Source organism: Hibiscus syriacus, unplaced genomic scaffold (genome assembly GCF_006381635.1).
Source record: "Hibiscus syriacus cultivar Baekdansim isolate YM2019G1 unplaced genomic scaffold, ASM638163v2 tig00116984_pilon, whole genome shotgun sequence".
NCBI classification, from domain to species: domain Eukaryota; kingdom Viridiplantae; phylum Streptophyta; class Magnoliopsida; order Malvales; family Malvaceae; genus Hibiscus; species Hibiscus syriacus.
Window position 1 is genome coordinate 1,220,013 of NW_024063507.1, and position 17,137 is coordinate 1,237,149.

Genomic DNA, 17,137 nt, shown 5'->3' on the forward strand with positions numbered 1-17,137 from the left:
CTTTCATGTGGATAAAGCCTTCTCCATAGCACCAAAGGTAAGCTTCAATTAATCAGTTTTTCCTTTTGATTATGAGTTATTTTTACAACATTAAGTGATATAGAAGCTTAAGGAAAGATTAAATGAAATTAAAACTATGAAATGGAGGAAATAATGGAGATTTTAGAATATGGGTTTTGAAATGATATGTTAATATATGAGTGTTTGTTGATGTTTGCTGGTAGATTTGACTTGTCAAAGAGGTAAATGAGAGGTTAGAAACATTGGATAGGATTAAGAACATATCAGGAAAAGTGATGTGATTATTAAAATTGAATGTTCTTGAAAGATTTTAGATGTTTTAAGAGACTAAATGAAGGAATATTAGTATGGATAGTTAAAGAAGAGTTTAATAGTATCATATGGTGTAAGTATAACGAAATTTGACCCCAATTGGGTGATAATCGGATTGAAAACTGGAAATTTTTGGCACAAGTATCGTTACTGGTAGAACATTACCGATATTATAAGCTAAAATGGGATGAATTTTCTAAGTAGTATCGATATCGATACCAAAGGGTGAGTATCGATACCGAAGGGAAGGTAACGATACCATTCAACAACATAATGTAAAAATAGTATCAATACCATAGCATAGTATATGTATCATAGTATGGTAGTATCGATACCATGGTATGGGTAACGATACTGAGGAGTCAAAAATTGTAAGATAGGCTGATAATGTTGTAGAAATGTTAATAATAGGTTCTATTGAGTAATGTTTAAGTGTAATTGTTAGGAAATATACTAACAATTGATATTGTACATGTATTTAATGGATACTTGAGTAGATCGAAATCAAACTCTCGAAACAAGCAAAACGAAGGGCAAAGGCAAAGTACCTGAGTAAGCAACTTTGCATTTTGGATACCATAGCGAAGATAGTCAGGTGAGTGCATTTAATTGTGTAACTATATGTTGTCCTAATCATATATGTATGATTGTTTAATATGTATGTGGTGATTACCAAATAGGCACTAAGTGTGCATTTCACTTAATTCATCCTAGGTTGATGAATAACCGTTTAGGCACTAAGTGTGCATTTCACGAAATTCATCCTAGGTGATGAATAACCGTTTCAGCACTAAGTGTGCATTTCACGGAATTCATCCTAGGTGGATGAATAACTGTTTCGGCACTGGGTGTGCATTTCACGAAATTCACCCTATGTGGATGAATAGTTGTTTCGGCACTAAATGTGCATTTCACGGAATTCATCCAGGTGGATGAATAACCGTTTCGGCACTAAGTGTGCATTTCACAGAATTCATCCTAGATGGATGAATAACTTCTTCGGCACTAAGTGTGCATTTCACGGAATTCATCATAGGTGGATGAATAACCGTTTCAGCACTAAGTGTGCATTTCACAGAATTCATCCTAGGTGGATGAATAACCGTTTCGGCACTAAGTGTGGATTTCATGGAATTCATCCTATGTGGATGAATAACCGTTTCAGCACTAAGTGTGCATTTCACATAATTCATAATTTTTTATGAATAAACGTATGGGCACTGCGGGTGCATTATAAAGAAATGATAATGAATGTAAAATAATGAATTGGTATTTTATAGATAAGAGATAATGATATAATGAATTCTTTGTATGATTAGTTTTGCCTCACTAAGTAATACTTAAGTGTGTTTATTTCACGCGTAGGTTAAATACCAGCGGAGTAAAGAGATCATCGAACATCAAGTCAGAGTCGCCTCATCAGTAGAAGTATGACATACATGTCTACTTTTAATATATTTTAGTTGGCATGTAGTAGGTTTAGTAAAAAAACTCTGAAAAGCTTTTGAATTAAACTACTGTAAAACGGTGAAATGTTGAACATCTCTTTGTATTTGTTTATTTATGTTTAATGCATATTTTATTATAAGTAAATTATAATGGTTTATAAAATGAAACAAAATTGTACGGATTTTCAAATGGGAAACTATTTTAAAAACGTGATGTGACATCTGTAGCTTGTATATGTAAAGGTATACGGAAGATGGGTGTTATATTTATTAGTATCAGAGCTACAGGTTTACAGAAAATTAGTGTATTTTGATATATATAGAGTTTACATGCCACTAAGATGTCAAGGTTACTGATAGGATATAGAATGAATATGATAAGATATCTCTCATTACTAATTTAAGTATTATCTTTATGTATTTTGCAATAGATGTCCGATTCTACGAATTCGAGAAGAGCGGTTGGTCAAGAGAGTAGAGACGAATCGGGTAGTGAAAGTTATGAAGAAAATAGCGAACATTCGATTCTGTCTGAGAATGCCAGCGAACCGTCACTTTAGGGTATGCCTGTTCCAAAGTTTGGAGTTTTTATGCAAGCTCTCAATGCTATTTTGACAAGGTTCCAACCTCCTCCGCCTCCCCTACTCCTCCAGCATCACGAATGCTAATTCCTAAGGAGTTAAGAAGTTTATGAGCTCCTGAATTTAGGAGTAAAGAAGGTGAAGGCCCAATGAACGCGAATTTATGGTTGAACGATGTAATGATGATGCTAGAAAGCCTACAGTGCTCCGATCATGAGAAATTGGGCGGAGTTGTATCGTTACTTTGAGGTTTAGCTCGGGTGTGGTGGATAAATACGACGATGTATGCGTCACCCGAACAGGTGAACTGCCAATTCTTCCAAGATGAGTTCAAGAACAAGCATATCGAGAAGCAGTTTATGAGATCAATGATGTTGAAGTTTCTTAATTTGAAGCAAGATGATTGAGCAGTGCATGAGTATGAGTCCGAATACAATAAGCTCAGTCGTTATGCTACAGAGGTGGTTTTTAATGATAAAGCTCGTCGAGATTGGTTCATTGAGGATTTAAGGCCAAAGTTGAAAGAGATAATGTTGGCCTTAAATTTGCCTAGTTTGCAAGAAGTGATAAACAGAGCGAAGGCTATTAAAATAGCCCCAAGAAGAGACTCTAGCAGCGGAACAGAGTATGCAGACGGGAAAAATGATGGGGATGTCTTCATCTATACATTTTGCTAAGAGAGGCAAGGTATCAAGTTCCCGATATTATGAGAGAGTTGATTCTGCTACAGCGACTCAGAAAACTAAGCAGTCCCAATCTTTTACTGCGAGCTCGAGTAGAGCTTTTGGAGAAAAAGGTAATACATGTCAGACATGTGGAAAATTTCACCGGGGAGTATGTAGAGTGCTCTCTGGCTCTTGTTTTATTTGTGGAGGAATGTGTCATTATGCTATGAGTTGTCCACAGAGATCCGGGGATAGTTCAGTCTAATCTGAGAGATCCGTAGCAACACCTAGTAGAAACAGAGGAAGAGGAAGATCATGCGGTCAATCTGAGGCTAGCCAAAGATAAGAGACTCGGGGAGTGACCAGAGTTTATAATATAAAGACCAGTGATGATCGGGATAATTCAGAGATAATAACAGGTACATTTCACCTTTTTGATGAGCATGTTTTTGTTCTAGTTGACCCTGGTTCTATGCACTCTTATGTTAGTACAAAGTTGGTTAAGATTGGAGGAATTTCTTTAGAACCAATTTCTAGTGAAATGATAGCGATAAATCCTATAGGTCAAAGTGCAAGAGTGGCTAGGGTATGTAGAAAATGTCCAAATAAGATTCAAGGGGTTGTATTTTCGGCTAACTTGATGGAGTTGACTTTTGACGAGTTTGAAATCATTTTGGGCATGGATTGGTTATCTCCATATCATGGATGGGTGGATTATCGCAGGAATTGATTATTCTTTAAGGATGCGGAAGGCTCCAAAATAGTAGTATTTTGGCGAAAAAGTGAAATCACCCTCCAATGTGATATCAGCTATGACGGCAAAGAAAATTATGTTAAAAGGATGTGTAGTTTTCTAGCTAATGTGATAGATATTCGAGTGCCAGAAGTGAGATTGAAAGATATTCTAACAGTCAAGGAGTTTCCAGAGGTCTTTCCGGAAGATCTACCGGGTTTACCTCTGGATCGTGAAGTAGAATTCATGATTGAGGTTTACCCAGGTATCGAACCTATTTTTATGGCTCCATATAGAATGGCTCCAACGGAGTTAAGGGAACTAAAACCACAGTTACAAGAGTTGCTTGATAATGGATTTACCAGACCCAATGTTTCTCCTTGGGGCGCACTTGTACTATTTGTGAAAAAGAATGGCCGATCTATGTGGTTATGTATTGATTATCGTCAGTTGAATAAAGTAACAATAAAGAACAAGTGACATGTTTGATCAATTGAAAGGTGCAGTAGTGTTCTCAAAGATCTGAGGTCGGAGTACCATTAGTTAAAAATTGAAAAGGAGGATATTTCCAAGATGGATTTTCGGACTCGATACGGACACTATGAATTTATGGTAATGTCGTTTGGATTAACAAATGCCCCTACAACATTTATGGACTTAATGAACAGAGTATTCTAACCGTATTTGGATCAGTTTGTGGTAGTGATTATAGATGATATCTTGGTATATTCCAAGTCAAGGAAGGAACATGATGCTCATCTTCGAGTGGTTCTTCAGACACTGCGTGAAAATAAGTTGTATGCAAAATTGTCTAAATGCAAATTTTGGTTGGCGGAGATTGCTTTCCTTAGTCATGTAGTCTTTACAGAAAGTATAAGAGTGGATTTTAAAAAGATTCAAGCTATAGTAGATTGTCAACCCCCAAAGAATATTACAGAAGTTTGGAGTTTCTTGGGGCTTGCTGGTTATTATAGGCGATTTGTGAAGAATTTTTTTGTGTTAGCTCTGTCGCTAACTAAGTTGTTACAAAAGGATGCGCTTTTTGTTTGGAAGGAAATATGCCAAGAAAGTTTTGAAATGCTAAAGAGAATAGTAACAGAGGCTCCAGTGCTTGTCCAACCCGAGTTAGGTAAGGATTATGTCATTTTTAGTGATGCACCCAATAACTGATTGGGATGTGTGCTGATGCAAGAGGGAAAAGTTGTGGCTTATGCCTCAAGACAGTTGAAGAGTCATGAGAGAAATTACCCGACACATGATTTAGAATTGGCCGTAGTGGTGTTTGCTTTAAAAATCTGTCGCCATTATTTAAGACAGAGAATATGGGTTGAACTCTTAAAGGATTATGATTTGATTATTGATTATCATCTGGGAAAAGCTAATGTGGTAGCGGATGCGCTCAGTCGAAAGACTTTTGCAGCTTTAAGATCGTTAGATACACAAATATCTTTAAAGGAAGATGATGCTTTGATTGCTGAATTAAAGTTAAAGTCAATGCTTATGGATCAGGTAAAAGAGCTGCAAGGTCGAGATAAGAAATGCTTGATGAGATTGGCGCAAGTAGAAAAAAGAGAAGCTAAAGATATTGAAATAAGGGATAATGGATGTTTATATTACCGTGGAAGACCTTGCATTCCTGATGATGATGAATTGAGGAAATATATTCTTGGTGAGACACATTATAGCTCGTTGAATATACACCCAGGTGGAAATAAGATGTATCAGGATTTGAAAAGTCATTACTGATGGTCTGGCATAAAAAGAGCTGTCACAGAGTTTGTTGCTAAATGTTGTACATGTCAGCAAGTGAAAGCTGAACATCAAGTGCCATCTGGGTTACTACATCCAATATTCATTCCTGAGTGGAAGTGGGATCGAGTTACAATGGATTTTGTTTCAGGGCTATCGTTGTCACGGGTAAAAAAGACTTGATTTGGGTAATAGTAGACATATTGACCAAGATGACTCATTTTATTCCAGTTCGAGTAGACTATTCAATGGATAAGTATGCATAGTTGTATATAAAAAAGATAATTAGACTGCACGGAATACCAATATCGTTAGAGTCCGATCGAGACCCAAGATTTACTTTAAGATTTTGGAAGTCTTTGCATGACACATTAGGTACTCTCTTTGTACAGCTTTTCAGCTTTTCATCCGCAGACAGATGGACAGTCAGAACGAGCTATTTAGATACTGGAGATATGCTTAAGGCATGTGTGATTGAATTTAAGGGATCATAGAAAATGTATTGTTTGTGTATAATAATGGTTATCAATCAAGTATTAAAATGGCCATGTATGAAGCTTTGTATTGGAGAAAATGCAGAACCCCATTAAATTGGTTTGAACTGATAGATCAAGACATGGTTGGACCAGATTTGATGAGAGATATAGAGGAAAAAGTGAAAATAATCCAGAATAATTTAAAGATAACATCAGATCGCCAGAAGTCTTATTTTGATTTGAAAAGAAAAGAAATCGAATTTCAAGTGAGGAACAAAGTATTTCTGAAGGTATCGGACTGGAAGAAGGTATTGTGTTTTGGACGGAAAAAAAAAGTTGAGTCCGAGATTCATTGGACCGTATGAGATTTTAAATAGGGTTGGACCCGTAGCTTATCAGTTAGCTTTACCTCCATATATGGACAAGATCCACAATGTTTTCCATGTATCGATGCTTAGAAGGTACAGATCGGATCCATCTCATGTTATCACTCTTGAAGAAATAGAGATCCAACCAGATTTAACTTATTAGGAAGAACCAGTATAGATCATGGCTAAGAAAACCAAGGAATTACGTAACAAAATGATTCCATTGGTTAAAGTGCTTTGGGAGAAACATAAGGTAGAACATGTTATATGGGAAAGAGAGGAAGATATGAAAAAAGCAGTTTCCCAATCTCTTCGTGTCAGGTACTTTTTAAATTCGAGGAAAAATTTTCTTAAGGGGAAGAATTGTCATGCCCCAAATATCGATTTAGGGACTTTATTGAAATGATTTAAAAATATGAGGATTTATTCGATTAAATGATAAAAGATGAGAATGATTAGGATAAATGGTTTAGACTAAATTGTGATAATGGATTATTAAGAGGGCATTTTGGTCCTTTAAATGAAAGTGAATTTAAAATTATTATTTAGTGAGGTATTAAAGTTAAGGGGAAAAGGGAAAGTAGATACAAAAAAGCTATTCCCTTTTCTTATTCTTTCACGTGGATAAAGCCTCCTCCATAGCTCCAAAGGTAAGCTTCAATTAATCAGTTTTTCCTTTTGATTATGGGTTGTTTTTACAACCTTAAGTGATATAGAAGCTTAAGGAATGATTAAATGAGATTAAAACTATGAAATGGAGGAAATAATGGAGATTTTAGAAAATGGGTTTTGAAATAATATGTTAATATATGAGTGTTTGTTGATGTTTACTGGTAGATTTGACTTGTCAAAGAGGTAAATGAGAGGTTAGAAGCATTGGATAGGATTAAGAACATATCAGGAAAAGTGGTGTGATTCTTAGAATTAAATGTTCTTGAAAGATTTTAAATGTTTTAAGAGACTAAATAAAGGAATATTAGTATGGATAGTTAAAGAAGAGTTTAATAGTATTGTATGGTGTAAGTATAACGAAATATGACCCCAATTGGGTGATAATCGGGTTGAAATTTGGAAATTCTGGGCACGAGTATCGATACTGGTAGAACAGTACTGATACTATAGAATAAAATGGGATGAATTTGCTAAGTAGTATCGATATTGATTCAATCGGTATCGATACCGAAGGGGGAGTATCGATACCGAAGGGAAGGTATCGATTCCATTCAAAAACAGAATGCAAAAATGGTATTGATACCACAGCACAGTATCAGTACCATAGTATGGTAGTATCGATACCATGGTATGGGTATCAATACTGAGGAACCAAAAATTGTAAGATAGGCTGATAATGTTGTAGAAATGTTAATAATAGGTTCTATTGAGTAATGTTTAAGTGTAATTGTTAGGAAACATACTAACAATTGATATTATACATGTATTTAATGGATACTTGAGTAGATCAAAATCAAACTCCCAAAACAAGCAAAACGAAGCGCAAAGTCAAAGTACCTGAGTAAGCAGCTTTACATTTTGGATATCGTAGCGAAGATAGTTAGGTGAGTGCATTTAATTGTGTAACTATATGTTGTACTAATCATATATGTATGATTGTTTAATATGTATGTGGTGATTACCAAATAGGCACTAACTGTGCATTTCACGGAATTCATCCTAGGTGGATGAATAATCGTTTCGACATTAAGTGTGCATTTCACGGAATTCATCCTAGGTGGATGAATAAACCTTTCGTCACTAAGTGTGAATTTCACGGAATTCATCCTAGGTGGATGAATAATCATTTCGAAACTAAGTGTGCATTTCACGGAATTCATCCTATGTGGATGAATACCGTTTCGACACTAAGTTTGCATTTCACGGAATTTATCCTAGGTGGATGAATAACTATTTCAACACTGATTGTGCATTTCACGGAATTCATTCTATGTGGATGAATAACCGTTTCGACACTAAGTGTAATACTCCAAATATCAGGTCAGTGACATTACTGAAAAGATTTAGAATTTGAGGATCTATTTGAATAATTAGTAAAAGATGATAAAATGATTTGGAATAGTGTTTAGACTAATTTGTACAATAGATAAATTAATAGGGAATTTTGTTCCTTTAAGGGGTAAATGAATTTAAAATTTATTTTAATAAGGTATTAAAATAAAAGGGTTAAAGGGGAAAAGAGGTTACCAGAAGCCATCTCTCTTTTCTTCTTCTTCCCCGTGGAAAGGCTCTCCCCCATAAGAAAGGTGAGATTTCAATTTGATGGTTTATCCTTTTATTTTTAGTTAGTTATTGAAGCCTTGGGTATGATAGAAGCTTAAGGAATGATTAGATAGGATTAAAACTATGAGATAAGGGAAATAATAAAGATTAAAGAAAATGAGTTTTTAAATGATCTGTTGATATATGAGTGTTTATTGATGTTTATTGGTAAAATTGAATTGGCAAAGAGGTAAATGAAATATTAGAAGCCTGGAATGAGTGTAAAAACAAGTTATAAATTTTGGTGTGATTCTTGGAATCAAATGTTATTGAGGGATATGAGATGTTTTAAGTACCTAAATGAAGGAAAATTAGTATGGTTAAGTAAAGAAGAGTTACATAGTATTGTTAGGGGTAAATGTGAGGAAAATTGGCCAAATTTGGGTATTTCTCGGGTTGAAAACTGGAAAATCTGGGCATGGGTATCTGTATTTATAGAACAATATCGATACTATAGGCAAAAATAGGCTGAATTAGATGAGAAGTATCGATATTGATTCAATCAGTATTGATACCAACGAGGTAGTATCGATACCCTGACAAGGGTATCGATACCAAGCAACATCGAACCTAACTTTGGTATCGATACCGGAAGGGGGTATCAATACCATAGTATAGTAGTATCGATACCATGGTAAGGGTATCAATACTAAAGAACTAGAAATTTTAAGTTATGTTGATATTGTTGTAGAAAGGTTAATAATAGTACTTTTAATTAATGTTTAAGAATAATTGTTAGGAAATATACTAACAATTGATATCATTTATGTACTTAATGAATATGGAATAGATCGAAACCAAGCACCCAAGACAAGCAAAATTAAGGGCAAAGGCAAAGTTCCAGAGTAATCAGCCTTACGTTTTGGATACCTAGCGAGGAAAGTCAGGTGAGTGCATTTAATTGTATAAATATATTATGTACTAATCATATATGTATGACCATTTTAAAAATGCATGTGGTGATTACCAAATAGGAACTAAGTGTGCATTTCACGGAATTCATCATATGTGGATGAATAATCGTTTCAGCATTGAGTGTGCAAAACACGGAATTTATAATATGTTTATGAATGACGTATGGGAATTGTGTGTGCATTATTAGCATAAAAGAATAATGCATATGGGTGCATTATTGGCATAAAAGGATGTCATAGTTGAAATGCTTTTGGGTGCATTATCAATATAAAAGAATAATGCATATGGGTGCATTATTTGTATGAAAGGATGCCATAGCTGAAATGCATATGGGTGCATTATTGGCATGAAAGGATGCCATAGCTGAAATGCATATGGGTGCATTATTAGCATAAAAGAATAATGCATATAGGTGTATTATTGTCATGAATGGATGTCATAGCTGAAATGCATATGGGTGCATTATCAGCATAAAAGAATAATGCATATGGGTGCATTATTGGCATGAAAGGATGTCATAGCTGAAATGCATATGGGTGCATTATCAACATAGAAGAATAATGCATATGGGTGCATTATTGGCATGAAAGGATGCCATAGATGAAATGCATATGGGTGCATTATCAACATAAAAGAATAATGCATATGGGTACATTATTGGCATGAAAGAATGCCATAGTTGAAATGCATATGGGTGCATTATCAACATAAAAGAATAATGCATATGGGTGCATTATTGGAATGGAAGGATGCCATAGCTGAAATGCATATGGGTGCATTTTCAGCATAAAAGAATAATGCATATGGGTGCATGATTGGCATGAAATAATGCCATAGCTGAAATGCATATGGGTGCATTATTGGCATGAAATGATGCCATAGCTGAAATGCATATGGGTGAATTATCAACATAAAAGAATAATGCATATGGGTGCATTATTGGCATGACAGGATGCCAACGTTGAAATGCATATGGGTGCATTATTGGCATGACAGGATGCCAATGTTGAAATGCATATGGGTGCATTATAAACCTAAAAGAATGCTATAATTGGAAATGCATAATGGTGCATTACAAACATGAATGAATGTTATTAATGAAATACTTATGTATATATATAAGGTGAATTGTCATATTGTAGTGGATGAGTGTCCATGTAAATTACAGAAAAATTTTGGTATTATTGCACTGGCATTATGGGTATTAATCATAGAATGTATAATGATTGGAAGGGTTAATTAATACTAGGAATGATTATTATAGTAGAGATTGCTCTAAAATAAAAGAATAATGGCTTAACTGTGCAATTGACATAAAGGTGTCAATTATGCCAGTTAGATGAACGGTTAAATACTGTTGAGTAAAAGATGAAAGGTTAAACACTATTGAGTAAAAGAATAATGGACTAGTTGTGCATTTGACAGAAAAGTGTCAAACATGCAAGTTAAGTGAAAATCTAAATACCTTTGGGTAAAAGAATAAATGTATTATAATGTAATGTGATATGAATGATATATAAGTGATATGAAGGGATGATATATTTATATATATATATATAATGTACAATAATGCATAACTCATATGAAGGGATGTTATAAAGGATAACATAAACAGAACATAATGGGTATACAAAGATACCTAAATGAAAGTACAAAACGGTGTATAAATAGTATTTAAAGTGCCACCATAATGATTATAAAAGATACATGATCAATTAGCACATTGGTGTAATACATGTATAGTACTTTCACATTTAATGTATACAGAGTAAATAAAAGAATAAAGGGGGAAAACATACATAAGGATAAGTATGATGGACATACTAGGAATAATTTTCATGATGGTATGAAAGAATTATGGTTTAATTGAGAAGGGCTTAACTGGTCCTTATAAATGATGAAATTAAATTATTCTGTATTTATAAGATATTGTAGTATAATTGTAATATCTTTGCATTATTATGTCTCACTAAGTAAATACTTAACGTGTGTTATTTCATGCGTAGGTAAAGATAAAATATTAATTGCGTAAGAAGTGTAGCAGTAGCAGCAACTTTCATCAATTAAAGGTTGACTCATCAGTAATATTATGACAATCTTATTCATTGTGAGAACTTAGTTGGCATGTAATTAAACTATAGTACATATTTTGTAATGTACTTAAGTGATAGTTTTAGTATATCTATTTTATAAAAAGCATACTTTGTAGTTGATCAAATTGAAACATTTTTTTACGGATTTTCAAATGAAAGAAAGTTTTATAAATTGATGTAACCTCTGTATCTCATGTACAAAAAGGTATATGGGATATGGGTTTTACACTAAGTGTGTATTTCACGGAATTCATCCTAGGTGGATGAATAATCGTTTCGGCACAAGTGTGATATTTCACGAAATCCTAGGTGAATGAATAACCGTTTCGACACTAAGTGTGTATTTCACAGAATTCATCCTAGGTGGATGAATAATCATTTCGACACTAACTGTGCATTTCACAGAATTCATCCTATGTGGATGAATAACCGTTTCGGCAATAAGTGTGCATTTCACGGAATTCATAATTTGTTTATAAATAAACATATGAGCACTACGGGTGCATTATAAAGAAATGATAATGAATGGAAAATAATGAATTGGTATTTTATAGATAAGATATAATGATATAATGAGTTCTTTGTATGATTAGTTTTGCCTCACTAAGTAATACTTAACGTGTGTTTATTTCACGCGTAGGTTGAATACCAGCTGAGTAAGGAGATCATCAGACATCAAGTCAGAGTCACCTAATCAGTAACAGTATGACATACATGTCTACTTTTGATATATTTTAGTTGGCATGTAGCAAGTTTAGTAAAAACGCTTTGAAAAACTTTTGAATTAAACTACTGTAAAACGGTGAAATGTTGAACATCTTTTTGTATTTGTCTATTTAAGTTTAATGCATGTTTTATTATAAGTAAATTATAATGATTTATAAAATGAAACAAAATTGTACGGATTTTCAAGGAACTGTTTTAAAAATGTGATGTGACATCTGCAGCTCGTATATGTAAAGGTATACGGGTGATGGGTGTTACAGTTTGAGTCTCATGCCCATCCCTAAAGATACCCTTAAAAAAAGAAAAGAAAAAGATTTATACATGTATTGTTTATGCTTGTGTACAAAAAATACATCCAATCAATTATTACTGCACTCTCCAAGCCTTCTTCCTTACCAAGACAAGTATTTGTCGTATAAGAAATAATTTTAATAAGAATACCCAAAAAAATGCATTGATAGACCCTCTCGACTCAACATTAAACATTTTAAAGTTTTTTTTTTCTTTCAAATTTGCTCCCATTTCGAGTCCATATATATATATATATATATATATGATTCACTTACATCTGGTGTAAAACTTTTAGTTTTACATTTATTCAATTTTGGTCCAAATCTATGGATTGTGCTGAAGGTTCAAAATCCGTTTTCGTTTTTTTTTTACTTTAGAAAAAAAATGAAAATGGATTAAATGGATTAAAATTTTGTGAAAATCAATTTCGATAATGCTTTTCTACTTTTTTTTCTAGAATGCCCAATATTTGTTTTACATCTTCTATGCGAAAGTGTTCAATTTTCACACCCTTTTAGGATCGTTGGATAAGAGGAAATCAAAAGCTGAGATTAACTCATTTTCCCCCAGTGAATATCTTCATATTTCTTATTGTTAATCTCAACATTTAATTTTCAAACATACATATTGCATTGATAGATGACTTTTGTAGTAACTGCGTGGATTGATCCAAGATCAATAAGTGAATTATTTAACAACTTTACGATTATATTAAATCACTTGATCTGCACAAAAAAGAAGAAGAATTTTACGTTCTTTTTTAGAAGAGTGTTTAGAATTTTTTTATTAATTATAGTTTTCTCAAAATCTTTAAATAAATACATAAGAAAAATACTCGAATAATATGATTTCTTTGTCATCTTAAAATAAAAGAGGTAATTTTTAGTTCTTAATATGTGAAGATACATTATTAGGTATTCTAATATGTTTTCTTATGAAAGCCAAACCTAAGCATGTGCTTGAGAGTCTTGGTTGTCGATACCATATAAGAGACGTATGATCCAAAGTAGAGGAGTTATGGTGGTCTCTTGGATTACACACATCCCAAAAGTGAATAAAAAGTTAAATTTATATCGAAGATCATTATAGTCTCAAATACCAAGCATTTAAAAGATGAAATGAGAAATAAATATATTTTAATATGAAATAAGAATTAAAAATGAATCTTATTTGAATAATATATGTAAATAAACAAGGGTAAAATATAACAAAGACTATAGAACTATACCGAAATAATATTTAGATCAAAACAGTTAGTAATAACAAAATAATTATTAAGTTTATTAAATTGTTATAAAATGATCATTTTGGTACTATAATAATTATAAAAAGTCAAAAAAATTAATAACTAATTTACAACCGTTCAATAAAACTTAATAATCATTTTATTTATATTTGTGGGAACCGAAATTCGGCTTCGACTTGAATTAAATGGATTGAGTTAGAGTCGTCACCGACCATTTTAAAACGAATTTAGGTGGACCATCTTACATGATCTACGTTGTACCAGAAACGTGTCGGGTTCGGGAGTCGATTACGGTCAAGGAAGCATTAGCACCCTTGAACCGCCCTTTCGGTACCAATTAATTTGTCGGTTGTCTTTAATTGTGAAAATTAAAATTAAAATTAAAATTTAAAACATTCGATTCGAATTACTTACCTTTAATTGTTTGGATATTCTTCTAAAAAAATGTTGGATAAAAAAAAACAAATAAATATTAAATAAATCAAAGAAAAACATAAAAATAAAAAATAATAATAAATAAAAAGGAAAAAAATCAAAGGAAAATAAAATAAAATAAAGAATATCAAATAAATTAAATGAAAAAAAACGTAAAAATAATAAATGAAAGGAAAAAAGGTAAAAGAATAGATAAAAATAAAATAAAATAAATAAAAAAACGAAAAAATGAAATAAAATGAAATAAATTAAAAATTAATTAAAAATTAATTTTGAAAAGTATGAAATAAATTAAAGGAAAAGAAAAAAAATAAAAAAACAATGTTAGATTGTAAAATTAATAAAATAAAAATCAATATAAAAAAGGGAAAAATAATTAAAAAATAATTAAAAAAACTTAGAGGATCAAATTGAAACAAATCAGAATTAATGGATTAAATCGTAAAAAAAAAGATAAGCTGCAAAATCAAAGAAATAAAAGTTTAGTGGGACTAAACAATAATTAAACTAACTGCCTAAACAGTGACTAAAATGTAACATGTATAAATATTACGACTAAAATAAAACAATAATAAACATACATAACATTTAAGAACATGATTAAAATATAAGGATGAAAACATAAGAACTCGAAATCGAATATAATCAAGCTTCATTACCTGACTGAAATAAAATGTTACAACACAATAGGGACCTAATTTGTTATTGTCCCTTAATATGCAAACACGCATTAGGAGGGTGCAGGGCAATTTTCACACGTTGTCTAGGGGTCAGATGTGTGCTTAAGTCCTTCAGGTCCTATTAATATTTTATTCTCAAATAAAATAATCTGAACATTAAAGTCCAATCCACTTTCATTTGCCATACTCCTCACGTCACTCATCTTCTTCTTGAAATTGACAAGGCTTTGCTTTTCTTTCAAAGGCTTGAAATAGAAAATATGAGTTAGGACTCTGCCTTTCAACATTTGGATCCGGATCTGCAGGCCACGGGAATTCATACTTCTTCACTTTCCTCAGCGTTTGAACGAGGTAAGTTTCTCATTTTCCCTCGGTTTCTTGTTTGCTAAGGTTCGAACGAGTGCCCTTTTGTTTTTCTTTTTTCCGATGGGTTCCTTCCTCTCTGGTTATTTTCCACTATGTTCGAGAGCCCTCGAAATGTTTTTGATTTTTTCTCGTATTTTCGTGTGTGATTTTTGTACAAATCGTGTAATCTCTCCCCCTTTCCAGTGTATCAATTACATGCTTATATAGTAAAAAAGAAAGCTATTTTTAGTTCGAATTTTTGAGTCCCAACCGAACTAAAACTCTTGATTTTTATTGTTTGTTGTGTCCTCTAACTACACGGTGTTACTTGGTGCCGAGAAAAACGGCGTTAACTGCGTTTGGTTGAGAAACATACGGCATGCGGCTGTGGGAGTCTTCGGGGTAAGGACTCTTGACTCCATACGATGCTAGGGTTGTGGAAACTCAAGCATGTTGGTCCGGGTCGGGCACCAGCAGACTTGGAGGCCAGTTCGGGTTAAGGCTCTGCTGGATCCGGTTCGGGCTACATCTGGGTCACGTGGGTTGCTGCTGCTGGGTAGCTGGGTGCTGGGTCATATGGGTTGCTGAAAACAGGTCATTGTTAGGCCTAATGTGTATTAAATGTTTATTGGGCCTGTAAATAAATAAAATAATAAATAAATATACATGTATATATATATATATATACGTTAAATAAACATATATATATATATATATGACATGCGAATGGGATGAAATTATGTGTCTACAGTTCCCCTTTTTGTCTTTTTTGTGGAACGAAAAATAGGACAGACAAAAGGACACAAATTTCGTTCGGTGGAGTTGTAAATTGATTCTGATATTTCAATTAAGAATAACTACCTGTCGAATTGAGTTACGGATGGCTCCTCCGTCGCGAAGCCAAGTCCATCTTGAAATGATATAGAATTGAAGCGACAATTCTGAATTTGAATTGGATAGTGGCTTCTCGTTGCCAAATTGTAGTCAACTTCGGTCTTCTTCTTGGTTTAAAGACATTGGTTTAAACATTCGACTGGTGAATAATTCTTTAACTCCACGATGTGGTTGATAGGCCTTTGAGCTAAATGAAATCGAACTCGAAAGGTCTTCGTTGATAGATAGCTTTTCTCGAATTAAGCTATGCTGCTAAAAAACAGTTTCTTGTCACTTAGGCACGGCTAACTCAGGTCTTCTTCTCGACTTGAAAACCTCGACTGCAACCGAACAGTAGTGTGATTGAGGTGTCATTGAGCTGAATGGAAACGAACTCGACAATTTTGTTGACCCCTCTCGCCTTGAGCTATGCTGTAAATAATGGCGTCTTTGAGCTTAGCGTAGTCGAACTCGAAGGTTTTGTGTTTCAAAAGAAACATTTTCAAAGGTTTTTTTTCAAGAGAAACAATTTCAAAGGTTTTTGTTTTGTGTTTCAAGAGAAATTGTCTCAAGGGAGGCAAAATTTTTGTTTCAAGAGAAACATGTTCAAAGATTGGTGTTTCAAGAGAAACTGTCTCAAGAGAGACAAAACTTTGTTTCAAGGGAAACTGTCTCAAGAGAGACAAAATTTGTTTCAAGAGAAACTGTCTCAAGAGAGACAAAACTTAGTTCCAAAAGATTTTGTTACAAGGGAAATTTTCTCAAGAGAGACCAAAATTTTTTCATGGGAAACTGTCTCAAGAAAGACAAAAATTTGTTTCAAAAGAAACTGTTTCAAGAGAGAGAAAACTTATATCCAAAAGAAATTGTCTCAAGAGAGACAAAACTTAGTTCCAAAAGAAACTG